At 39.8% G+C, this 26,077-nt stretch overlaps 1 protein-coding gene and 1 long non-coding RNA gene across 2 annotated transcripts in view; one reads left to right on the plus strand and one right to left on the minus strand.

The window, feature by feature from the left end:
* Nucleotides 1-26,077, plus strand: part of PDE3A (phosphodiesterase 3A) — an 83,518-nt gene that overhangs the window by 12,986 nt on the left and 44,455 nt on the right. The window lies entirely within an intron of this gene.
* Nucleotides 22,339-25,099, minus strand: LOC116653700. Its single transcript, XR_004308077.1, has 2 exons — nt 24,718-25,099; nt 22,339-22,915 (listed from the first exon to the last, which is right to left on the minus strand). It is a non-coding gene; the product is annotated as an uncharacterized LOC116653700 (long non-coding RNA).

A 26,077-nucleotide genomic window follows, 5' to 3' on the forward strand; every position in this document is an offset into this window, starting at 1 on the left:
TTATAATTATAGTAGCATCTCAGATTTCACTTACTGTTGATGTGAGTCCCAGGTGTTTGTCACCTCCACAGGTGTTGATCACAGTCATAAATTTTTTGCATTCCTATTTTCAGAGATAAACCCAATTATGGAATGAACATGGTTAATTTTCTCTGTTTTTACTGAGCAGTAATTGGGTCTAGTCTTTAGCCAGGCTATTTCCACTGGTATGTTAACAGTAACATTACTAGAGGATGTGAGTGGCTCTGACCTTCCTTGCAGTTTCACAGTTGTAACAGTCCTTTCTTGTTGGGAAGATGTCTTCAATAATGAGGACAAAATGGACTGATTTTCCATTGCAAAACTGGTTCAAAAACGTTTTTATTATTATTATCTTTTTTTTTTTTTTTTTCCTTAGTTATTATTATTCTGTGCTTTGTTTTGGTACTGGGGAAAATGCGTATGCTGTAACTGCTGCTCTTTGGGATAGTTATAAGGAATAAATAAGGGAAAGCATTTCCTATTGTTCCTTCCTTACAGAAACACATCCTGACTCTAGTAGCTCATTTTATGAGTTTCCCAGTGGAAAAGCTCACAGCTGATCGGCTCTGTCCTCAACACCAGATGTTCTTTTTCTGCTTGATTTTTAGTATAGTGCTGTAATTTTGTTCTGTGTCTGATGGATCAGCATTTCAAAATTTCAAAATGAAATATTGGAGCAGCCTCCTGAGATTTTTGAATAAGCCATAGCTGTAGTAAATCTTAAAGTCAAGTCATAAAAAAGAAAATTTCATTGTAGCAGAGCCACATGCCGGGTTGGATTTTTTTACAGATCAAAGGTTCATTGTGTAATAGGTCTGCATTGCTCAATTTTCAATTCCTGAATAACCTTGAATGTTTATAAGGAGCAGTATGAATTCTTGCAGTCCATAAAGGAAGTCTGGAGATTATCAGACCTGAATCTAGAGTTCATAAATTTTGATTTATTGGACTTTATGGGGAACTAAAAGAGCTACTTGTCATGGTGAATAGGCAGGCCTCTCAAAAAAAGGTAGAGGCATCAGTTATTAAACGGAAAAGAAAAGAAAAAGAAAAGAAAAGAAAAGAAAAGAAAAGAACGGGGCGGGAAAGAAGAAAAAAAAACAGGGGGGGGGGGGAGAAAATAAAAAATAAGAAAAAGAAGAGAAAAAAGGGAAGAAAGAAAAAATAGAAAGAAAAGAAAAGAAAAGAAAAGAAAATAAAAGAAAAGAAAAGAAAGAAAAGAAAAGAAATAGAAAAGAAAAGAAAAGAAAAAAAACAAAAACCCAAAAGCAAAAAGAAGAAAAGGAAAAGAAAAAATAAGAAAAATTAATCTGCTTGAATAGATATCTTCATTAATGACCTGGGCAATGAACAAAGTGCAACTTCAGCAAGCTTGTAGATGATACACATCTGGTAGAAGTGTCTGATACGCCAGAGTGTTGTACTGCCCATCAGGAGGACCTCAGCACTATGGAGAAATGGGCTGGTAGAAATTCATGAACTTCAATAGAGGGAAATGCAGAATCCTCCCACATGTATTAGTAACCCCAGGCACCAGCCTAGGGACTTACTGGTGGGGAGCAACTTTGAAAGGAAGGATCTTGGGGTTTTGCTGGACATCATGGGTTGAATAAAGGAAACGGAGCTGGTCTACTTTTCAGTAGAGCCCAGTAAGAAGAAAAAAGGTAATGGGCATAAATAGGAATTCCCACTTAAATGTAAGAAAGAACTCATTTACTGAGAGGGGAGTTGGATGCTCCAAGAAGTAACCAAGGGAATTTGTGGAGTATCCATCCTTGGAGATATTAAAATCTCAACTAAGCATGGTTCAGAACAACTTGCTCTAACTGTCGCAGCTTTGGTCAAGGTTGCTGAACAGGGTGATCTTCAGAGGTCCTTTCCCACCTTCAGCCCATCTGCTGTCCTCTGTCCTGTGTAGCTGTGAAGATAGGTGTCTGTATGGCACTCTGTTTTGCCCCTAAATTGCAAGCAAGTGGTTTTCTTTCAGTAACTTTAGCAGTTCAAGTTTATGATGAGAAGCATTATTACTACCCTGTGCTTTTCACTGATAACATTCACATATTTACTAAATGAAGAATTGTCAAGAAGGTCTTACTGAAAGTAATGGTGCAGTGTACCACTCTGTGACCTTTGCAGTTCTTAATTCATCAGCTGATGTCCTTCCCACTTCTGGATAATGCTGGTAAGAGGGACAGAAAACTCTAGAAAGAGGGGTTGTGTTGTTTATGACCTTATCCTGCTCGTTGAGTTGTGGAAGGAAAAGGTAAGCTGCAGAGTTGCAAAGACTCTTCCTCTCTAATCTCAGCCCCTAGAAGTAGTTGGAAGATGCATGACAGTAGCAGATGTTTCCCTTTTCATTTTCCCTACATCTCCCCTCACACACACCACACCACAAAGAAAAAGCTGTAGATGAAGAAGCCAGAAAAAAAATCTTTCCAAACAGAGCTGGAACTTTATTAAAAACTGGCTACCAAGGTAGTGATTTAAAGCATGTAATCCCTTCTCAGACTACTTAGATAGTATTTTGGTAGAAACCCAGGTAAACGTTCTGTTTCCAGTAACTTTGCTTCTGAAGCTGAAGAACCCAGTTCTCAAAAAATGAGCTCTAAAAATGAGGGGAAAAAAAAAAAAATTGTTATTACCATCTATTATTCTACTGGTATCTGGCAGACAATTTGAAGTTTTCTTTTGCATGTAGTTTTGAAAGTCCTTGTGCTTTTCTCACGCACATGCCCACAGCTTCTGAGTAAACCCCACACATGTGGCGTTTTCAGTTTTCACATGCAGGATAGAGAGACTTAAATCTTCAAAGTTAGGTGGCAGATGTGACAGAGATGTGGAATGAAAATGGGCTTTTTGCATGTCATAGAAAAACAAGCCAGTTTTTATAGGTGTCTTAAAATAATAAGTGTCTGTACATAGGGATTGTGTTTTAGGACTCCTGGAGGGTTTTATGTACTTGCTTCTTTTAAATTAACAGTTGGAGTTCGGAAAACAATCTGCAAATAATTATTTTGTATTAAGTTATTCATTAAGATGTAGTGAATAGAATGGGGAAGTAGCTGACAGCTGGAGTTGTGGCAGTATTTTCTATTCCTTACAACTCTGTGGGAAGTGAAAGTGATCAATATCAGAAGTCCATGATTAGCATCTCAAAGGATCAAGGTTTCCTTTGAGAAAGGGCTCTCTCAGAATGGGGATAGTTACTGGGATTTTCATGTGGTTGCATTCTCATCACAAAAACAGGTAGATTTTGACTCATTTCTGTCTAGATAGGAGTCGTTAGAAAATACGATTGTCCCAGTGGTTTCTCTGTTTAGCTCCTACCTCCTGTCTTATAAAGAGACCAACTTTCTTGTTTGTGCTGTTATTAATGTCAACATGGGCATAGCTTGATGTTGGTGGAGGAGCAGCACAAGGCACAGTTTTTCTTTCATCAAAGCATATGGTGCAGTCAGCTGTGATAACCCCACAAAACATACATAGGGTATAGTAGGACCTGCTTTATAGTGCTGTATGTTTGCTTGTTTGTTTGTTTATTACTGAAGAGCAAACAGAGGATGCAAGAGAAGGAAAAGTGGAAACTGAAATGTAAATGTTAAATGTAAATTGTAGTGTAAAAAAGATTGTTGTGAATCTGTAAGGCACATTATCTGGTCCTGTATCAGACACATTTTTCAGAATAAATCTCGTAATCTCTTGGCATGGGATATCCCATTGGCTTTGGGACTGCAAAGGCAGCACCTTTCTTTCAGGACTGCAGTTCTCCTTCCCCACTACCCCAGTACTGAGTCTTAGAGTTGGGAAGGAGAAACTGGAAAAGTTATGCAACTGGTTGATGGATTCCTAAGATGCTCAAGGTCGTAGGGATGTGCTATTTTTGTTCCTGCAGGCATTTAAAAAAATGTGCTTCCAACATTTTGTTTTGGAATTATTGCTGGAGTTCTGAAGTCCAGGAATTTTTAGCAAGTCCTCACCATGGGAGCAGAAAGAAACAAATCCAAGATATTTTAATATGGCACACATAGTTCTGCTGTTGCCAAAGGGAAGTGCTCTACTTAAATGTCAAGATAATGTTAGCAACAACTGACTTGAGAGAAATAATTTGGTGATTCCAGTCCAGTTAGTACTGGTCAGCTGTCTTTCACAGAAAACTCTACCACAGTATTTCAGTGCTTGCAAGGTGTTTACTGTGTAATGGGTATGTAAACTGCACTCTCCTTGTTCCCTCAAGCTGGGTTCTTCAGAGTCCTTAGTAGGATAGGTGATCCTTCCTTTCCTAGAATCTCTCACGTGTTCCAGAGAGAACCACTGGACATAACAATCACATAAAGACATGGCAGAGTTTGGGGATCAGAAGGTTTACTTACCGTTCTCTTTAATTAGACATTGAGTTTCTTGATTTCATTTGCCTTTGCAAGGGAAATAGAAAATCTGTATTATTTTGGCGCCTCCGGTGGCGCAGTGGTAGGAACGCCGCTTGCAACACCAGAGACCTGGGTTTGAATCTCCCCTGTGGCGCAAATGTTAGAAGTGCCGCTCTGCATTGGGTTGGACTTGATGATTTCTAAGGTCCCTTCCAACCCGCACGAGACTGTGATACTGTGATACTGTGATTTTAATTGGCATCATTCTTCCCATTGTGGTACTTCTCATTTGGAGTACTTTTCTCTTTTTCCTCTCATTTGCCTGATTCAGTGTTCAGTTTTGGGCACATCAGTACCAAAAGGACATTGAGGTGCTGGAGCAGATCCAAAGAAGGGCAACAAGGCTTGTGAAGGGCTTGGAGAATATGCCCTGTGAGGAGAGACTGAGGGAACTGAGGCTGTTTAGTCTGGGGAAAAGGAGGCTGAGGGGAGACCTTTCTTCTCTCTTCTAATACCTGAAAGGTGATTGCATTGAGAGTGGGATTGGTCCCTTTTTTACTGGTGACAGGTGACAGGACAAGGGGAAATGGCCTCAAGTTGCATCTGGGGAGGTTTAGGTTGGATATGAGAAAAAACTTCTTTACAGAAAGGGTTGTAAAGCACTGGAATAGGCTCCCCAGGGAGGTGTTTGAGTTTAAAAACCATTTGGATGTGTTGCTTGGGGACATGATTTAGCGGAGGGTTGTTTGAGTTGGGGTAGTGTGGTTAGGTTGTGATTGGACTTGATGATCTTTAAGGTCTTTTCCAACCTGAGCAATTCTATGATTCTATGATTCCCTCCTGGTATGACCTTAACTAGTTAGAACCTGTTCCACTTGTGTCCCTTGTCCTGTTTCAGTAACACTGTTGACTTTGTGGAGTCTTTTTGGCTGTTATCATGAGATTAGAATTTAACATAGTCTTTTCTGTAAATTTTTCATAGTACCATGAAATCTCATATACATATTGTTCCCAAATCCGTTTTAGAAGTGTTTAGTTCAGTAATACACAACTGTCACTTTTCCAGATACTACTTATGAGACCCTAGCCTACTTTTCCTATTCAACTGTAATGCCTACTCAGTCTTCTATGAAAGTTATTTTATATTACTGGCATACTGGACAGATGTTTTCATCTGATTGTTGTGTATGTCAGCACTTAGAAGCCTTTTTTCAGCTCGATGCTTCATGGTCTTCTTAAAAACTTACTGTATTAAGGTCTCTAACTCTTTTTATCCTTCTTTCTTCAGAAAAGTTCTAAAGCCTCTTAATGTTACCTTTTGATTTGCCAGAAGCTAACTACTATTAGGAAACCAGGCAGAGATGCTTCCTATCAGTACCCTTCTAAATTTCTCACTCACCTCCTTTGTATCATCCTTGGTTCTGCATAGGCCTTTGAATCCAAGCAGGGTTGTCTTATCCTTGCCAACCTTTTTTTCCTTATGTAACATTTCTAATCTGGAACTTTTCCCATCCACAAAATGAAGTCTAGGTTCTCAGTATTTAAACCTTAATCCCCCATTGCTTTGATATTTAAACGTGCCCCTTTCAACTAAGGACAAATCTGCAAATGATTCTTGTAACTCCTGTCTATCAGATACAGCTTTTAGTAGTTTGATCTGCTTCCATCAGAATTTTTCATCTTTCATCCCATGTCTAAGCTTAATTCATTCACAATGGCAAATGACTATATCATAACCTAGTGAGTCTCTCTAAAACAGGAAAACATAAGCTGGCTCAGATTTCTTTATAACTTCATTTTGTTTCTGAAGACCTTTAGTTTGTTTTTATATTCAGAATGTATTTTTCATTTTTGTTGCTATTCCATTCATAAACCAAATGCTATGGCCTTCATTGTACTACAACACCTGTTACCTTATATGAGAATACTCATAGTTTACAGACCAAAAATTATCTGTCATAGGATAACTGAATTTACTTAGATGACAAAAATGCCCAGCTCTGGAACAGTTATTTCACAAAAAAAACCATCATAACAGATGATGTGATCATGTTTTTACTGCTTTCTGCAATTTTTTTTTTTTTGGCTTGCCACTGAGAGAACAAAGTGAATTTGGCATTGCTCTTTCAGTTTATAAAAATACATTCTTCGTCTTTACAGTATTTCAACTTTATTTTATTTGCCTTCTTTCTGTTAAAAAAGTCAGCACTCAGCAAATGGTTTTAATTTTATTTTATTACGATTCATTAACAAGGATGCATAATTTGGCACTACTAGGGGAATAAACAGGATTAGGTGGTGAAATCTCTGGAATTCCAAGGTAGAGTTGCCACTGTGCTTAGGGGGATGGAATAGGCTGTCCTGTGTATAGTGAGCTGTAGATGCCTTAGCAGGGTGTAACCTGGTTTCTAAATTCCTGGCAGCTGAAAATATTAATATTGCTCAGTGAGAATTGCCATCCAGGTGATGCCTTAATTTGTTATGTCTGCGTGTGAGGATATTATGCATACGTCAAATAAGATTTTTGCATAAATGCAAGAAAATGACTCACTCCCTCCCCTCACTCTCTTTTCTTTTTTCTTTTTTTTTTTTTTTTTTTTTTCTTGGCCAGCATTTAGAATACGGTCAGTGTCATTGCATCTGAATTCCACGCACTGAGTATGCCACAGGGTGAGGCTGTTGTGGGGACGGTGTCCCAATTTGTGAATTTCTGCCACTACTAGGATGCCAGAGCGCTTGCTTTGTATTCAGGTTCCAAAACAAAATTTGGCAGAAATCTCCCGTGTTCTGTGTCAGTGAATCCATCTCTTCAGCAGCTATTGCTTTTTGAGCTCAGTCATTGTCAGAAAGCTTCTCAATTATTCATTTAAGACCAATATAGACGTGAGTGGGTGTATTGCAAGTACTTGACATCACCATTTGCATCATGTTGTCCACTTCATGACTCTGTGGTTTAAATTTTGAGGCCACATGCAAAACTCTGCCTGTTTAGCTTTCCTGCTGCAAGAGATTTTTCCCATGCTCCATGTCTGATACAGTGTAAAAGGAAGAAATAGGAAGCAATTGGCGGTACTTACTTTTGAGTTAGTGAGCAAGAGGAATTCTTCTAGTGCTGCCTCCTGCTAATGGGCGTGCTTCATAATCCTTTCATATCTTACTGTTGCTTCATTTTTCCCCCTTCACAGATTTCATTTCTTACCTACATTTATGCGCATCCCATTTGATATAGTCCAACATTACCCTGTAGCATAAACAACCCCCTTTCTGAAGTACTTTAAAGAGCAATCACATTCCCTCTCAGCCATCACTCTGCCACTTCTAATAGAGTTTGCTTTTTCTAATCTACCCATAGGATATTTTTTTTTTCCTTCCTCCAAAGGCATTTTCTTCATTTGTTACGGTTCTTCATAGACTGTGTATAAATTATAGTCCACCTAGGTATATTTTTAAAGGAAAGAACGTAAGTCAAGTATAAATCTATATTTTTACCTTCTTGTTCAACTTCAGAGAATAATGCTTTTCCTCTATGCAGTGGCCTGGGCTTTGTACAATGGCTTGAAACTTCCCTGTGCATACTGAAAGTACCTTTTCTGAATTATCTGAATATTGAGTTCTGTTGTTGTAACTCCATTACATCAGTGCCTTGTATGAATGGTCTTGAACTGAATTGTGAACATGATACTGGCCATCTAAAATGGAGAATCTTTGTGTCTCATTGAGTGCTATTATTGGTAGACCCCAGGGGTACAATTTTAACTGCATTTCTGATTTTTTTTTTTCCCATTTCTGTTATTCAACCCCTCATTCAGCTTCCTTCTGTTACGGTGTTCCAGTTATCTGTAGTGTGAGCAGTGTCTTCCTGAGCTGTCAAATACACTTAACATTTGCTGACTCTTCTTATTGTGAAGTGTCACTGAAAATATTACTAATTGAAGTCTTTCCTAAGACTTGCCTTTGAGAAACTGGAAAAATAATCTCTACAGTTTACATTGACTCTTTCTCATAGCCAGTTACTCAGAATTGTAACCAAGTTCCTCAACAACATCCAGACCAATAGGTTTCCATCTGATGTAGCTAATGGAAGCAACAGAACTGTGAAGTTCTCAAACTGTGTGGTGGCAGAGAGGTACCATGCCAGGGGTCTCAGACACTGAATCTATCAGCTATCTAGAGGACTGTAGTAATAGGAGAGGACATCATTCAACTGCATACAGATAAAGTTCTTCAGGGATGAATAATTGAAATTTGCAGTCCAATCTAGCAGGTTAATGTGCCATGTTAATTTTCTTTGGTGTGTAAAGAGCAAGGCAGAAGTTTTGCAAAACTTGATATGCATAAGTGATACCATTCTTGGAAACAAAAAACTGGAACTCTTAAGTTATGCCATACCATACATATGCATATACGGCTGCTAATTAGCAAACTGAAAAGGGGTATAAAGTTTGTGAAACTCCAAAAGGCATAAGGTATTGTGCTTGCTGCACTCACATTTTGTAATCTGATTCAAGAGAAAAAGAGAGTTGGAGTAAGTCGACAGTCATCTGTCTCTGTCCCCTTGGTTAGCTTTGCCATCCCTGTACTGGTTAAAGAGGCATCTAGTCCTTAAACACAATTGAGAATTGCATTTTATTGTTATATTTTTCTTACAGCTTCGCTGCCAGATTTGTAATAAGGAACTTACTTTGTTGCTCTGCTAAGGTGTACTTTTTATGTTGTTTGTTCTGTCTGGTGTTCAACGCTGAACGCCAATAACTGAGAAGCTGGAAACTTAATTTTTGGATGCTGAATGGCACAAATCAAGAGGGCAGACAAATAATTGTGGTGTAACTCAAAGCAAGTTTGGGAACCTTTGTCACTGTTCTCAGCAAGCTGCATGAGCTGTTTGAAGAGTTAGCATTGTCAAACACAAAGTCCTTCTGGCAGGCATTACCAAAGAAAGGCATTCCTGGCAGTAGTTCAGAGAGAGAGTGACAGCCTTCAATACTTGTGATGTTGGATGACCTCATAATGTGCAGCCCATAATATATTTTTAACGTGTCTAAGAAAGAGTGTTTGATACAATCCCTTTCTCATACATAGGGTTGCCAGATACTGTGGGACAAATATGGCAGTTCATAGGTATACGGATAGATCATATATGTAGCATGTAGGACTGTAAACGTGCCCTGCATTTAAAAACCTATCTTATATAATGCAAATATATATATATTTTGAAATATGAGTAAATGTGTCATGCCTTTGCTACAGAGACTTTACTTCTGTTGTTTATTATTTGGATCTGATATACCAGACAGATCTGCTCTGCAGAATCAATTACAGCTTTGGTAAATGTTCTGCTGGGCTGTTTCATTCCAGGCCTGGGCAGAGACAAAGCAGAAGCAGCGTCTCTGCAGACCCTGTACTTTCAGATCTGGAAATTACTTCATGACCGTGAAATCTGCTGTGCAGACATGTCCACGGCAGGGGGGTTGGAACTTGACAAACTAGATGATCTTTAGGGTCCCTTCCAACCCAAGCCATTCTGTGATTCTGTGACTTTATAACGAGTTCTTATTTGCTGTTTGCTTCCTGATTGTGAATCCATTGAGAAGTGTCACAGAAGTAAAGTAAGTTTTCAAAACTATTTTTGGCTGCAACAGCTTTGAAATAGGTCTGCAGCTCCAGGTCTTCTGGCTCTCCAGCTAGTCATGTGAAACTCATTTCTTATTGTTGGAAGTTTTCTGAGAAGTGGTGATATTGTGTTTTTTTTAATGGTGTTTCAATTTCTGTTGATTGCACACAGCAGCAGCTGTCATTTTATTACCTGTTAGAAAGAAAGGCAGAAAGTACTAATCTAGGAAAGAATGGATTGTTTCCTTTTGGAGCATGGAGTACAGATGGAGAGCAGCTAGGCAGCACTCCTAGTGTAAATGTAATCAGTTAGGATTAGATGGCTTGCAAATACAGTTTAACCTAAATGGGCTGCTGTACAGGCAGAAAATCCAATTAGGCCTAATTAGTCAGTAATTTGTTTCCCATGCCATATACACCCCAGTTCCCTGATGCCTAACATTACTGTAACCACTGGGAACCAGTTGGAAAGCAGAGGGTCAGTGCAGCTGGCCAGGCTAGGCCTTGTGGTGAGTCCTTTCCTCTCCACTTCGGTAGTCCCACCGAGGTGTTACCTCATCAGAGCTCATGGCCGCACAAGCACAAGTCTTGAAAGAACTGGAATATCTTTGACTTTTTTTGTGCTTTTAGACTGAGTTAAAAGCAACCGTTTCAGCTGTTTCATGAGCAAACTGTTGAGAGACAGTCAGAAAGACATCCACATTAGCTTTCCTTTAGTCAAATACTGCCTTTGAATAAAAAACTGAGGACATTTTGTATCTGTTAGATAAATAACTGATGAGATTTCCAGCAAAGAATATTTTGTTGTGACTAGAGCATTTCTTGAACTCCTTAGGTAAATTTTTTGGTTGCAGTGTGTTGGAGTTTGTTGACATACAAAGGAGCATATAATACTTCCAGAAGTGCTCATTAATCATGGATTAGTATGTATCTGTAATTATTGTCCTGATTACTTCCCTGATTGAGTGTAAAGTGAATAATATTCTTGGTAGCATCTGCGTAAAACGCACAAATTAGAGAACAGGGTTGTAGGTCTTTCAGAACAAGTTTTGCAGTTGCCAGCAGGAGGACAGTTGAAAGAACTGCATTTTTTCTTTGATACAGACGCATCATTAGTTGGTGCCACAGCAGATACAAATTTCCTTTGACTGTCCCACTGAAATTAGATCACCTTCCCTCCCTATGTCGTCTGATAAAATTAATGCAATTACATGAACATTAAAAAGAACAAAAGGAACATGTGACCACAGCAAGGGGGCACACTGACAAAACAGATTTCAAAGCAGATACCATCTTTTGTGCAGCCTACATGGTGCTGGCCTCCTTGTGAGCCCAGACTTCATATTCATTCATAAGACAAACTATAAATCTTCATATTTAAACTAGGAATTTGAGTTGTTTTTTGTTTGTTTGTTTTTTTGGGTTTTTTTTTGTTTTGTTTTTTTTTTTTTTTTTAAATGTTTTCAAAGAGAGATTCTGGTCTGACAGTTTTTGTTGCTTAAATGAATGTCCTCCTTCATTCTGGGATGAGTTGTTTTTGAGGGGGCAGTGAAGAGCACCGGAAGGGTTACCTACCTGGAATAGTTGCAGAACGGAAGACTGTTCTTCTATCTCAGTTTTCTTCTTTCTCATGTCTAATTTGCTTAGGTTATCTTGAAATAGTAGTACCCATTCACTACCTGAATTTTTGTTTTTGTTTTGTTTGTTTAAAAAGCTTCTGAACGTTATAAAACTTTATGGAAAATAGCACTAAAGAGTATAGGGAAAAAGATGAGACAGAAAGTCTTTGCAGCTGACCCACAAGCAATTATAAGAAGAAGGTGTTATATTCTAGTCTGGTGGGTTTTCTTCCCTGCCTCACTGAAGTCAACCTGTTTTGGCTGCAAGATGATGTGAGGATAGAAAGAAAATTATCTTTGGTATTAGGAATTTCTTGAACAACATAACTGTATGATCCCCTGAGAAGCTGGGTTGGCAGGGAGTTGAGAGGAGGGGTCCATGTGTCATGTGAACCTCCCCCAGGGCCTGGTTCAGAACATGATAGGGACTCCGTCCCCATGCTGATTGACATCAACAACTTTGCTCCCACTTCAGATCAAAGTGCCTTGTGTTTATATTGTAAGGAAAGGGTCTGATATAACACACACCTGGTGTAGAAAGTGACAGTGAATGGGTTGCTCTTCCTGGCCTCCTGAACTGTCAGCTGCTGCTTCAGCAGTAACCATGCAGGTCATGCTGGAGAAGATGGCTCCTTGAGAAGTGCCCCTGACCCTGCTGGTCTGCTGCCTCCTCCTTCACTCTCCAGAAAGACACAAAGATGTGCCCTCAGAAAGGGAACTAGCTTTAATTTTGCCCATGAGTTATTACCAGTGCTGACTTCATGGCTGGCTGCAGAGTGTTTATCACCAATGAAGCTGTGTGGGCCAAGAAGAAAGCTGCAGTTAAATTCCCAGTCTCAGATGACGTAGCAAAGATGTCAGGAAAATTATTCAAGGATCAGCTAACTGACCGGAGGTACTGAGGGTGTAGCAACTAGAAATAGTATGAGATTGTTTTGTTACACTTTATGGGAAGTGTCTGTTTTGCATGTCACTTTGCTAATCAAGTTTTAGGTTAATGAGATCCTAAAGACTTAATAATTTCTTCAGCACACACAAATGCTTCTCTTGTACATAAGTCTTCTTTACTGTAACGTAACTTCTGAAGCACAAAGTAAGTTTCCTGATACTGTTTGGATTTTTTATTATTATCATTACTTTTTTTCCCATTATTTCAGAGAGGGAGATATCCCAAAAAGCACGTCTGTTTGTCTGCGTATGAATCAGTGCATGAATGCATGTTTTATTCGTCTAGCTGTTTTCAACCAGGCACTGCTGTGACACTCAGCAAGCATGACTCAGGTGAATCTGCGCAACTGCTGAAGTACTCTGGTGATTAACAGGGAACTGCTGGCCTCATCTGACTACCCTCCTGTCTGAAGTTACTGTGTAGCCTGTTCTTAAAAATATTTACTGTGTTTGTGGAGAACCTCCCCTCCCCCGCCTCTCTCCCAAAAATGGATGAAGAGAGAGCTACTGAGGAAGAGGCAGCACTGAAACAGGGAGCACTGTGTTGCAGGGGAGCCTAGATAGGAATGGAAGTGGAAAAAAAACGACGATGTCTCCCCAGCTGATCTTCCTGCCAACTCAAAATTCATCTGCATGGGTTATCCCATGCCACTCTCCAGTGAATCAGCAGTGAGAAGTGAAAGTTCTAGCTTGGCAGATGTCATCCACCCCCATATTCTCTTAGCTTGAATTTAAATATTTTGAAGGTTAATTCACTTACATTCACGCACTGATTCTTAACAGGAAAACTGAGTCTGTGGGCTTCAGTGTAAATTATTAGAATGCCAAATAACTGAGGTTAGATTTTTGAATGGCTGTTTATGCCAACAGTTTATAAGAGTGGAGGAAATAAACCTTTTCTGAACAGCTTTCCTAACAGAAAGTGTGACTTAAGCCAACAGAAATGTGCAAATACATAGCTCGGTGCCAAAACTGCCGAACACAAACTAGATTTATTATACACCAAGCAGAAAGAAATTCAAACATTCACTCCAACCCTTGTTCTCTGCTGAGATTTGAGTATGGGGGGGTGTCTCTAGAAGATAAACTGTTTGGGAAGTTAAACTTTGGAAGAACCCCCCTCCATGCGTGACACTTTTTGCCGTCAGGCTCATGTGATCTGCTGTCATTACAGTGTGGATGAACTTCCCAAAGGTTGACGTCGCAACTCTGTTCAGTGTCACAGCTACAGCGTGTCAAGTTCATAACAAAATAAACCTCCCACCGGAAATAACTTCTCTTTGAAGCTCCAAAACTTGCTCTAGACTCAGCTTTAAAAAAAAGCAGTGTCATATATCAAATACACTGGAAAGTTATTTCAAGCTACTTTTCTATGATAAAGCACTATGGTTTGGCCAGTGCTGCAAGTGCAGATGTATTCATTGCACTCCAGGCTTTGCCAGTGCATTATTTTATTTATGGCTTGCTCCCTTCTGTTTTAATTTTTAATAAGTGTTGGTAAAATTTGTCACATTGCTCCATGCTAAAGACTTTAACACACTGGTAAGTAAATTTAAAGCGCTTTGACATGAAATATATTCTGACTTGACTCACATGGCAGAGAACACAGGGGTTAGCAAAAAGGCGAGCTCAGAACTGTTATTTAGCTACCCGTTTTCAGAAATAATTTTGTTTTATTAATGGGAAAGTTAAAAAAAAAAAAAAACAGTGGTGACAGAGCTCAGCTACAAATATAGCATTGCTGTTGCAGTCTAAGCTCATGGACTTCCAGCTCTCACTTGTAGTGGCCCTGGTTGGGTGAGATATTTGAATGTAAGCACAGTTATGGCTTGAAATTTGCACATGACCCTTGCCATGATGAATCACTGACCTTAAAATCCTTTCTTCATGGTGATAGTGAAAATGGGGCTGAAGTTAGGTGGCCTTTGAAAATGCAAGCATAGCACTTGAATTGTATAACTTTGTTCCTGTCTGTGATTTATAGTGGTGAGTGATGTCACAGACCTCCATGAAGTTTGCTCAGGTGAGTGCTACATGGGACACAGCCACAGGCACGTGGTAGGAGTGGTGTGCTCCACCAACAATGCAACAATAGGTGGCCTTGAAAGCATTTCACCCTTTAGTGCATGAGGCCAGGATTTCTGTGTCACCTTCCACTGCTGGCTTTGTGGTGGCTGCCCACATTGTGTCGAGGTCACATTCCTGCCAGGCTGCCAGCTGTGAGCTGGAAAATGTAGAGCTCTCAGCAGAGAGAGACCCAGAGAGGAGGCATCATAAATGACACAAGCGCATGGATGTCTTGGTTTTATATTAACTTTTTAATGAACACCTCCGTATTAAATGCAAGAGGTTAAAAACATTCTTCAGAGGTTTTTTTTAATTGGTAATACAGGGTTGAAGTCTGTAGCCTCCTCATGACTTTCAGGCATCAAGAGGGTCTCATGAGGACATGCTGGGATCTGACGTCAGGAGGGGGGTTGGCACAGCCCCCAGGGGAGAACAAACCTCATGATGCTTCCCCCTCATGCTGCTTCTCACTTTTGGGGACCTGAAGTGAGGGGTGAGGATCCTTACAAGGGCAACATAAGGAAAACAGTTAACATAATACTGTTATTGGAAGATCAGATGAGCGAAGGCCTTCTAGCTAACAGAAATGCTTTAGGATCACCTGTCACCCTGCTGTAAACAATTTATTCCTTTAATGGCCAGAGGAAATGTACTGGCTCGCATGATGCTCCCATGGGTTTTGGCTTGCTCAGCTCTATTCTCAAGACTGAAAAGGCAAAAAGAAAAATTACTTCTATCAGTATCCATAATAGATCACTGACAACCTGAAAATGTTCCCTTTGGGGTTAAAAACAAAATGAGTGTTCATTTCTGACCTTCAAATCCAGTCTATTACATAATAATATTGATGAAAAATTGGCATGCCAAGCATGAAATAGTCCATTAAAAATTGTTCCAGTTATCAGCAGACATGAGGAAAAACCCAAAATGCTGCTGCAGTGTGTGACTGTTGTGTGTCAACATGTAATCATTCTGTAGGCTTATATACATATGGGTTTTCTCTTCAACTTCTCAGCACTTTACAAGCCCTCTGTGCATCTCTTCTCCCTCTAAGTTACATTTAGTGTACTCGTGTTGCAACGTCTGAATGCTCCTCACAAAGCTTGGAACAAGATTCATTTGGGAATTCAGCATGTCTTCTGTCTGTCTGGTCTCTGTGATAATTAGGAGCTGAAAGCTGATGTGATAATTGGGAACTGAAAGCTCATTAGAGTGAAGCTTCTAAGAGTTTCCCTGGGACATGTGGCTGAGGAGCACCAGGATCTCCGTGAGCTTCAGGAGATGAAACTCACATTTAACAAATTGCCACCTAGAAGCTGTGTTTCTTTGGAGTGAAGGACTAGAATGAGTGGAGGGGTATCTTGTGGTCTCTTGTAATTGTGTGGGCAGACATCTAAGCTGTGCTTCTCATCGGTTACTTGAAGTATCATTCCAGAACAAGTGAAAGAAGGCATGGTAGTTTCTTATTTATTGCTGAATGTAAGCTCTGCTGCAGATTGCTGTAGGCAGAATCACTTGGTGGGGATTAGTTGTGTTGTTTATAGACTGTTTAAATTGATGCTGACCTGAGAGATAGGAAGAAAAATCAGAAAATCTGTGTCCATTCCGTCACCTTTGTAACTGGAAGCTTGTTTTGTTATAGCTTGAAGTGGAGACTCAGTACGCAGAAATTATGGAATAATGTTTTTATTATTTATGTATTTTACAAAATCATTAAAGAAGTATTACTTATAAATGTGTGTATCTGAAATGGTAGCAGGAAATAGCTGTATCTCCCCTTCATCTTCTGATTTACTCCTGTATGATGATTTACAGCTAACTCAATTAAACACACACTTTCCTTGTAACTGCCCCTATGCTGGCAGACAGTAGTCAATTGTTGTGAGTTTTGTTCATTTCTGGGTTGGCTGAACTGAACTGAGCGTAAACTTTCAAACTTAAGATGTAAGCAAGAAAAACTTTACGATTTCCAGACAGAGCTGTCTCATTGCAGTTATTTACACAGTGCTGCTTTGACTTGCTCCTAAAAAATTACACTAAGGCAGAGATTAGGAATTCAAAGAGTCAAAGAGTGGTTTTGTAAGCAAAAATGCCTTGGTTTCATTCAGTAAGAGAACATGTGGTGGAAGAGGGAGAAAGGAGGAGGGAGCAAGGGGAAAAAGGAATTATTGCTTCAGGCAGGTCTGTGTTCATAGTCAGGGAGATGTGGTCCTTTAGAGCCTTAGGAATATGCATTATGTGACACTACTTCAGTGAGGCAACTTGTATGTGGCCTCCCCCCTTCATCTCTCCCTCCTCATCATCACCCTGTTGGTGTGGGTCTGGGTCTTCTTTTGGGAAACTGTTGTGGGGGCTCAGTTTCTTTCTCAAAGCTTTCATAACATTTTACATCTCTTGCTAGAAGTAATTTAGAAGCTTCTTGCTTCAGGATTTAAATGTAGCATACAGAGGACACATCCATCCTCTTGATGGATTCTGGTGCTGGTGCTGGGCCATTGCCTCTGTCAACATTTTAATGTGGATTGTTCGTGGAAATCAGAAATAACTGGAGGAGTCTTTGCTAACAGCAAAAGGTCCTTTAATACAAGTAATTGTCCGGCTTGCTTTGCATGCACATATGATGGTATATCGCTATTTTAGCTCATTGCAGGGAATATAGCTTATAATAAGGACTTAAAATGTAGGTATTGTGTGTGAGTATTTCATATATGTGGTGGTGTTTTTGTTCTGTGCACACTGGCATGTAATTCTTAGGAGGACTATTGTGCATTCTATTAAATATAATGTAAAATTAGAAACTACAGCTTACAATAGGACCAGAGGGAATGGTTTCAAGCTACAGCAGGGGAGATTCAAGCTGGACATTAGGAAGTATTGCTTCTCAGAAAGGGTGGTCAGGCACTGAACTGGACTACCCAGGGAGGTGGTGGAGTCACTGACCCTGGGGATGTTCAAGGAAAGACTGGATGTTGTGTTGAGGGACATTGTTTAGTGGGAGCTATTGGTAATAGGTGAACGGTTGGACCGGATGATCTTTTAGGTCTTTTCCAACCTTGGTGATTCTATGATTCTATGAATATTATTCCTGCAGGATTTGAATATCATTTATACAGTGTCCTGGGTCATTTATTGCTTGTCAACATGAGAAATTTGTGTGAGATTTCACATAAATAATACAGAATTTCCTTCCTTGTATTCCAGATGTGTTTGCAAGAAAACTAGGCAAAAGAAGGTAACACGAGTGGTGCTTTTTCCATACTCTGCAAATGTGCCAGGGTGTTGCTGAAAGCCTTCCGTCTTTCCCTGCAGTCTATAGAGAGAGAGTTGTTCTCTGAATACAAACTTGCAGCATCCCTACAGTGACACAGCAGAGGAAAGGAGAGGCTTTAGAGCTTAGAGTTTAATAGTTTGTGGGTTTTTTTTTGTCCCAAGGAGATCTGCAAATGCAAGAGCAGGAGAGAACAGCATGCTTGCCTGCACTGCTTGCCCCTGATTTACAGGGCTGAGGGCTGGCAGCACTGCTGCTACTGCAGGTTTTTGGGAACAGCAGCCTGAAGTGCACACACAGGGAGGAAAGCTGCATTCCTCCCCCTCCTGCCCATGGCTTTTGCTTTTTTGGAGGAGGCGGTTGTTGTTTTTCTGCGCTTGCTGACGTCAACTAAATTGCCAGATGGCATTTCAATGCTTTGCAAAGAGACAGGAGCCTTTTATTACTGAGGTCACGTGGATCTCATTCATTTGCATTCCCAGAAGTGGTCTAAAGCTTTTGCTAACTGTACAGGCAATGAATGCTCTGCACCTTCTAGAGACCCAGAGGGCCTTTTGTGGGATATTGTTACCTTAAGCAGACCTAATAAGGGGCATGCATAGGTGAAAATTTTGCTTTGCATTCATATATATATACCAAATATTGAAAGCTTCCAGATGGTTGTGCTTTGCAGAGTTCTTTGTTGTTGTTTGTTTGCTTTTTGTTTACTTGCTTGCTAATGGCAAAAGGATACTTTTGAGAATTTAGTTCAATAAACCGACCTATAGCTTAGTTCAGAGAAGGTTACTTACAGAATCTTGCATTCACGTTCTCAGTAACTTGCAGAACAAATGTGCAATCCCAGTACTGTGATAAATATTAGCATAGAAAAGCCGTTATTTGTATTTAGGTTTTGAAGATTTCAGGCACTACTGCTGGAGCATGGATTATGATGTGACCTATTCACTGAGATGAGACTTAGTCCTTTACACTTTGGAGCACTTGACTGGGAACTCTGTAGCAGATGCACAAGATTAAAACAGTTTGCTGTTCCTGAGCAGGGCAGGGGCCATGGCAGTGCTTGAAGGACAGATCAGTCCCCTACTGAAGTTGTACCTCTGGCAGCAGCCCTTATTTGATAGCTAAACCAGAGGAGGAGGTGCATGTGATTAGATTTCTAGTGGACTGAGACCTTAAAGAAATGATCCTGGGTGAACTTGCAAAGCCTACAGGGGAGCACATGGATGTTTGGGAGGTATGTGGCAGCGGAAGCATTTTGTTTATTGCATATGACCAAGATAGGACTTGAACTGGTTTCTCAGGTCAAACAAATGTCTCCAACATTCTCACTTTTGTCTGAAAATGAAAGGTTGGAGTGCTTTTTATTTTTCCCTGAAGCAAGTGTGAGAATCATGACTGGATCCCATGGGCTCTGCGGTGATGCAGAAAGGAGGTTAATAAGTCTGGTTTGAATTCAGACATCACGGTTTAAAACTCCCCTGAACTGATGTGAGATTAACATAGGCTCCAAAATGGGCAATAACCTTTGCTCTCATATCAGTTTTTCATATATTATGTTTTATTTTCTACCAGTTTCAGCTTCTAAGCATGCCCCCATGGTGTTTCTTTGCTCAGAGAATACTGCAGTTACTAAGATGCACTTAAGTTACCGTGGGCCATCTGTCTGCAAAGAACATGGGGTAGCATAACCCCATGATCTTTGCAAGCGTGAATATTTTCTAGCTTAACAAAGTGCTATTGAAAGGCATGAAACGGCAACACCACATCTACCCGCTGTTCCTGCTCAATAAGCCATGTGTTAATATTGCTTACCCTTGTCTTACCAATTTTCCAGCTGTATGACATGCTCTAAGTTCTGGTGATTTATCATGGTATTCTGTGTATGTTAAGCATTGCTGTAATTCACATGGCGTTAAGTGGTTACAGAAGAACACACGAATAAATATAGTAAATTATTGGACTCTTCAAATTTGGTACCATTAAACTCATGACAAGGAAGTGGAGAAATTATTTTATACTGGCGCAAAGCAGACTGGTTGAGGTTGCGGACTATAAAGAGTAATGACTAACTTGACCCTGCTTTCATAACTCCATGATTCTTCAGCTGGGGGAAGAGAGAGTACAGTTTCTTTAGGGCTGGTGTCTTAAGGAAACTTAGTGCTCACACTGTGCTCTGATACCTAATTTAATTTCACAGGGGAATAGCGATTGGCGTTCGCATCATGATTCAAAGATCACGGAGCAGGAAGCAGCCTGTCAGCTTCAAGGAGCTGAAGCGGGGGGTTGCTTAGAGAAAAACAAAAATACAGTTTGAGAGGGAATTCAGCTCTTGAACACAGCAGGCCAAGTTCAGTTCTGCTGTGACTCTGGCTGAAGTTAGAGGGAAATTTGTACCCAGAGTTACCAGTGTGCAGAGTCTTGAGCACAAATGAGTGAATCGTTAGCGACGGAAGGAAGGAAGGAAAGGAAGAAGGAAGGAAGGAAGGGAATAGGGTAAGGAAAGAAGGCAAGGAAGGAGGTACAGGATAGGAGCCGAATGGAAGGAAGGAGAGGGAAAGGAGAGGGAAAGGAGAGGGAAAGGAGAGGGAAAGGAGAGGGAAAGGAGAGGGAAGGGATAAGAAAGGAAAGAGAGGAAGGAAAGAAAGGAGGAAACAGGAAATAAGGACAGAGAAAGGATAAGAGGAAAGCAGGAAAAGGAAAAGGAAAAAGGAAGAGGAATAGGATCGGAAAGAAAGGAAAGGAATAGGAAAGGAAAGGACAAGGAAAGAAGAGGAATAGGCCAAAGGAAAGGAAAGGAAAGGAAAGAAGAGAAGAGAAAGGAAAGGAAAGGAAAGGAAAGGAAAGGAAGAGGAAAGGAAAGGACTCAGGGAAAGACGAAAGGAAATGGAAAGGAAAGGAAAGGAAGGAAAAGGAAAGGAAAGGAAAGGAAAGGAAAGGAGAGAGAGAAAGAGAGAAAGAGAGAAAGAGAGAAAGAGAGAAAGAGAGAAAGAGAGAAAGAGAGAAAGAAAAATACCCTTTCCTGTATAAGATCAGAGGATTTTGAGACTTCATTTATAATGTGCCCCTTCTGCACTTCCATGCCATTTCAGCTGCATTCTTGCTCTAATTCTACAGCCATTGAAGCCTGTATCTTTCAGCACATGTGTTGCTAAATGCTTTGCATCCTCTTGAAAACTGCATTAGTGATACAGAAATAAAGCATGCTCACACCAGCACTCACAGGCAAACACTTTCTCTTTTTCTTTGATGTTTCATTATTAGCATTTTTGCAGTATTGTTTCATTTTCTCTCTTGCACTATTATTTGTATGTGGTTACTCAAAGGGAAAAAAAAAAAAAAAAAAGGGAAAATAATATTCAAACAAATTTAAGGAGTGATTTTTTACTAAATGCTGCATAATTGTGGATGGAATTTAGCACTTTTACCAGCTCTGGTAGAAAACTAGAAATGGAGGGTGGAGGGGTATATATGTGCTGTCCTTATACCTTTGACTCAGTTGTCTGAAGGAGGTTCTACTTTCTTAATGCTGTTGTCAAGCACGGCATATATAGCCAGAGAGTTTTGTGTTCCTGCAGAAATATCTGTAATTCTGCTACAGAGCATTTTTGCATGAGAGTCAGTCCAAAATGTTATGAGATTCCCTCCATCTCCCCCAGATACAGTGATTTCTTTGTTGTTTATACAAGGTTTTTAAGATCACTGGAAAGAATGCAAGCAGCGAGAGACTACTAGGCTAATATATTTAAAAAAAAAAAAAAAAAAAAAGGATGAAGAGTTTTTTCCTCCTAAACTGATGGTAGCATTTTGTGTGCATGGCAGAGGCGCAGTTGCAATTTGAAGGAAGAATAGTGCCACCTGGTGATCCCTGGGAAAGGCTTTTCCACCCCTAAAACTGCACAGTCCTACAAGGCTGTGTTAAAAGTTCTACTTTGCTACGCTGCTTTTGTTGTACTACAGCCTCTTCTGAAGCACTGACTCTCTTGAAGCTAGCATGAGTAATCCGGGTAGTGTGCTTACAAATGGAAGTATTTGCTTTAGCTGTATTTCAGCCAGTTGTTTTGCACTGCTCTCCCTGTCTTCCCTGAGATGTATCTCCTTTTCCAGCTGTGCTTTTCATGCCAGCAGCTGGATGTGCTCACACTCATGCCTCGTAGCCCTGACTCTTGCCCTCTCCTCTGTCTTTGTGCTGCTGATCCTATGGGACACAAGCAGGCCATCAGGGAGAGTTGACCCATGTTGTTTCTCTGTTCTATCCCACTGGGAGCTCCCATCTCCACTGCTGTCAGTGCAAAGGAAACATCGTGCTGTGGTGAAAGTGAATTCATAAATAGTTTATGCAGAGCAAAATGAACGTCATTTTACAAGCAAAAATAGTCACTGTGTGTGTAGTAGAAGTATGTTGGTGGATGGGCTTTGTTTGAAATAATTTATTCTGTGTGCTTGGCAAAAGAGCTTTTAATTGGTTTTCATTTAAGCAGATCACACAAGCAAGAAGTTAAAGCAGAGCTGAAACCCCTAAATCATACACTGAGTCAGAATGTGATTCTTATCTTTTTTTGCCTGGTTACTAAGTACACCTAAATCCACACAAATCACGCTTTGGAGTTAAACATAAAGTCCTGTTTGTAACTTGTCTGTTTGTTTTTAACTGGCACAGGCTCATCTGGTTCTCTCTATACACAAAGGGTTAGCTAGTCTTTAGAGATGGCTTTTGATTTGCATTTTCTTCTCTGCTTAAAAAAGGCCAACTAAATGTTAATTCCTTTCTTTCCAATTAATTTCCCTCGCCCTCATTTAAACTAAGCTATTAACATGTTTAAGTTTGAGGTATCTTACTTCCTATAGAATTGGATCATTAGGCAATTAGTTATGGCTTATAGGCATATTTCTATTATGTCAGAGAAATCCTAATTGAAAGCATCTTTCCTGAAAAGCAAAATGAAGTAGAGCCTCATTTTGTTCCCTTTGTGTGCCACCTTTATTTTTCTGATAGAAATCCAATCTTTTTCTTTGACCTGTCAAAGAAGATAGAAAGAGCAAGTGAATAAAGTTTTGTGCACATTTATTTTGGTTAGCCAAATTTCATCTAACTGTAATATCAGAATTCAGCTTTGGTCTCTACAGCAGTTCTTACTTGCAATGAAAGATGAAATGGATACCAGAAAATTTGTACTCAGTTTGTGTGCAGGCTTCATGTTAACAGCAACCTGCACAGTGTGAGCATCACCAATAGATGTTTCCTGTTCATTGCTAAGAATTATAGGAACTCATATTTTGCTGGGAATTCACCCTTTTAAAAGAAGAAAATAATTAACTGAACTCTTTTTCCTCTGGAGAACATTACTTTCGTATGTTATTCCTGAAAATCTCCCCATATGCATTAGAAGCAGAAGAGGAATTCAGAAGCAGAAGAGTGTATTCAGAGAGACTTGTTCAGTATGTGTAGATACGTATGTATTTCTGCTTTAATAGGATAAACAGGGTGCCTGGGGCCAATGGAAACACTGGATTGAAGCAGCTGGGGAGATAATGTAGATGAAGGAAGGCTGAACCGATGTACTTCATCAGCTTTGTCAGAGTACCGTATGGCAAACAGTTTTGCTTGTGGTCTGTTTCAACATGTTAGCAAAGATGTTGACATAAAGCAATGAAGTGAGGGATGTACACGACTCTTCCACAAGGTCAGTGGTACGAACTCAAGTGTTCCCTTGTGATTAAAGTGGTCTTACGTGTTTGTTGTTCTGAGTCACCTCCATAGTTAAACTGACTGTGGAGGGAGACTTAACTGAAATACCTCACGTTAGGTCACTACTCTTAGCAAACCTGAATTCTGAAGTCATCTTCAAGGTCTAATCCATTATGGATTAGTCCCACTTAAGTCAACAAAGAGCCTCTGACTGTGAGAGACACACTGAGGCTCTGCAGAAAAATGATGTTGAAAAAAAAAGAAAGAAAAAAGAAAAGGAAAAATAAGTTTGTTTTCAGCATTGTTTTGTCATTTTCTGCCTTCTTATATTTTGCAAAGTTGAAATGACATCTTAGTCCTATACTTAAATCAGAATGCCTTAAAATTACTGAAACAAAGCCAAAACAAGTCATTTCAAGTTGCTGGAAATTCCCAAAGCAACAACTTTCTTTTATGGTACATAATATTGGCAATAAAGTTGTCAATAAAGCAAGGATCTGAACTGCCTGTTTTGAAGCCCAGTTTCTTGTTTGTGAAGACATTATTGTTCTCAGTGAAAGACACCCCTGGCAAATTTATTTGATTGAAAATGAAGTGCTATCATTTAACAATTCAGTAATATGTCCCCTGGATTCCTCTCGAGTTGTACCAGGACTTGCTACTGATGTTTCTTTTCAAGAGGTTGATTTTCGATGTTCAAGGAGAAATTTCTGTGTTGATCCTGCTTTGTTGTACCTCCCTTTCAGAGCAGTCTATTAACCTGTCTGCCAGGAATCAAGAATTTCTGTGTGGTTTTAAGGCACTATGTCCAGCTGTTTTGAAAGCGGCCCTCTTTGTGTCCTCCTCTTTGATTTCAACTTAGCAATACATCATCCTTTTCTCCAAAAACCCTGGCTTTCTTCATGTATTCTCCATACTTCTAAGTCCTCCCCTACATTTATGTATGTTTCTACACTCCCCTTATTCTTCCTGCCCTCAGCTTCAGCTTGTAGCCAGAACTGATGTGCTTGGTGGTGGCAGAGTCTGCATACTCTAAAATGTGCAGTTCTGTATGCATGTGCATGCACACAGGCATGGATACCTTACTATTTGCCTGACAAGTGGTAGATGTCAGTGCTGCAAATGACTTACCCATCGCACAGTGCTATTTCTTTTAAGTTAACTCTGTGGTCATGTAGGACTTGACATCTATCTTCCAGCTTCACTGCAGCTGCTCCTGTTTCTTAGTGGTCAGCAGCAGGAGCACTTTGAACCCGTAACTGTAAAAGATAAAAGTAGTGTGTCTGTCAGTTGTACTAAGAGAGAAGCAATGACTTAAGCAGAGACTGATCAATTTTTTTCTTTAAATGTGATTTCACTCTTTCTCTTGTGATAGCTCAGTAGGAGTCCCATGATGGAGTTTCAGTGGGTTGTCTTGTCCCACCAAATTCAGTCTACCTATTTTGTTCAGAAATCATAAGGGCTTCTTTTGCTCTCACTGACATATCTTTATTCATTTCTTCCTGTATATTTAGGTGAGCCACTGAAATTAGAGCTTCACAAGTGTGTTTAGTGTTTTATATAAATATGTATAAGCTGCAGTTCATTTTTTTTTCTCTTAATACCTACATCCAAGCTGAAAACATAAGTCACTGCAGAAATGGAAATCATTATTTGGATGGACTGCCAGCATAAGCAACAGTGCTTCATGATCTGCCTGTTTTTTGTTCTTTGTGGCTCTGATGTCTTTTGTAAATGAGAAGCTGAGCTGCTGGATTTAGACTTAAATTTGAATCCAAGCTTTCCAAAAGCACAGAGGTGTTTTGGCCCTCATCAAAAAGCACAGATCTCCAGCCAGGTGGCCAGAGATTGATATGGCAAGATGCTCATGTTGCAGAAGTGCAGACTGGATTAGTCTCTAATTAGAACTGAGATGCAATTGTCATATCATAACTAGGATTATTATCTACATTTTCTTCATTTTCTTCCTGAAATACAAGTCAAAAGCTGCTCACAACCCAAGAGCCATAAGCTGAAAAGAGGCCTTTCCTTAGACAAAAACCGTGCAGTTACCCAGTACTAATCAGTCACCAGATTCAAGAAAGAAATTAGTGATGGCTGAGATTTCTAACAAAATCATATGGCCCTTAGAGTCTGATTCACACATTGTACAGTAGTTGTAGACTGAAAATGGTCATCTTATGCAGCCAATGACCTCTTAATGTGATCAACTGTACCTTATATCTCAACAGGGAAATAGTTTTTTCTCATTTATGGCAACAAAAGAAAAATAAGCCTATAGTATAAGCTAACCTAGTGTGTCTTTACATAGATCCTTGCAGGCCAAGACTGAATTAGGTTGGAAGCAGTCCTCAGGGCTTGCTGGTCTGTCAGCTTAGATCTGTGCTAAGCAAAGAAAATCATTTCAGCATCACAGAAGACATGTAGAGAATAGTGTCTTGTTTTACTTGTACATGAATTACTGTTTCTCTCTACTCTGTTCTTCATTGAA

Source organism: Coturnix japonica, chromosome 1, assembly GCF_001577835.2.
Source record: "Coturnix japonica isolate 7356 chromosome 1, Coturnix japonica 2.1, whole genome shotgun sequence".
Taxonomy (NCBI): domain Eukaryota; kingdom Metazoa; phylum Chordata; class Aves; order Galliformes; family Phasianidae; genus Coturnix; species Coturnix japonica.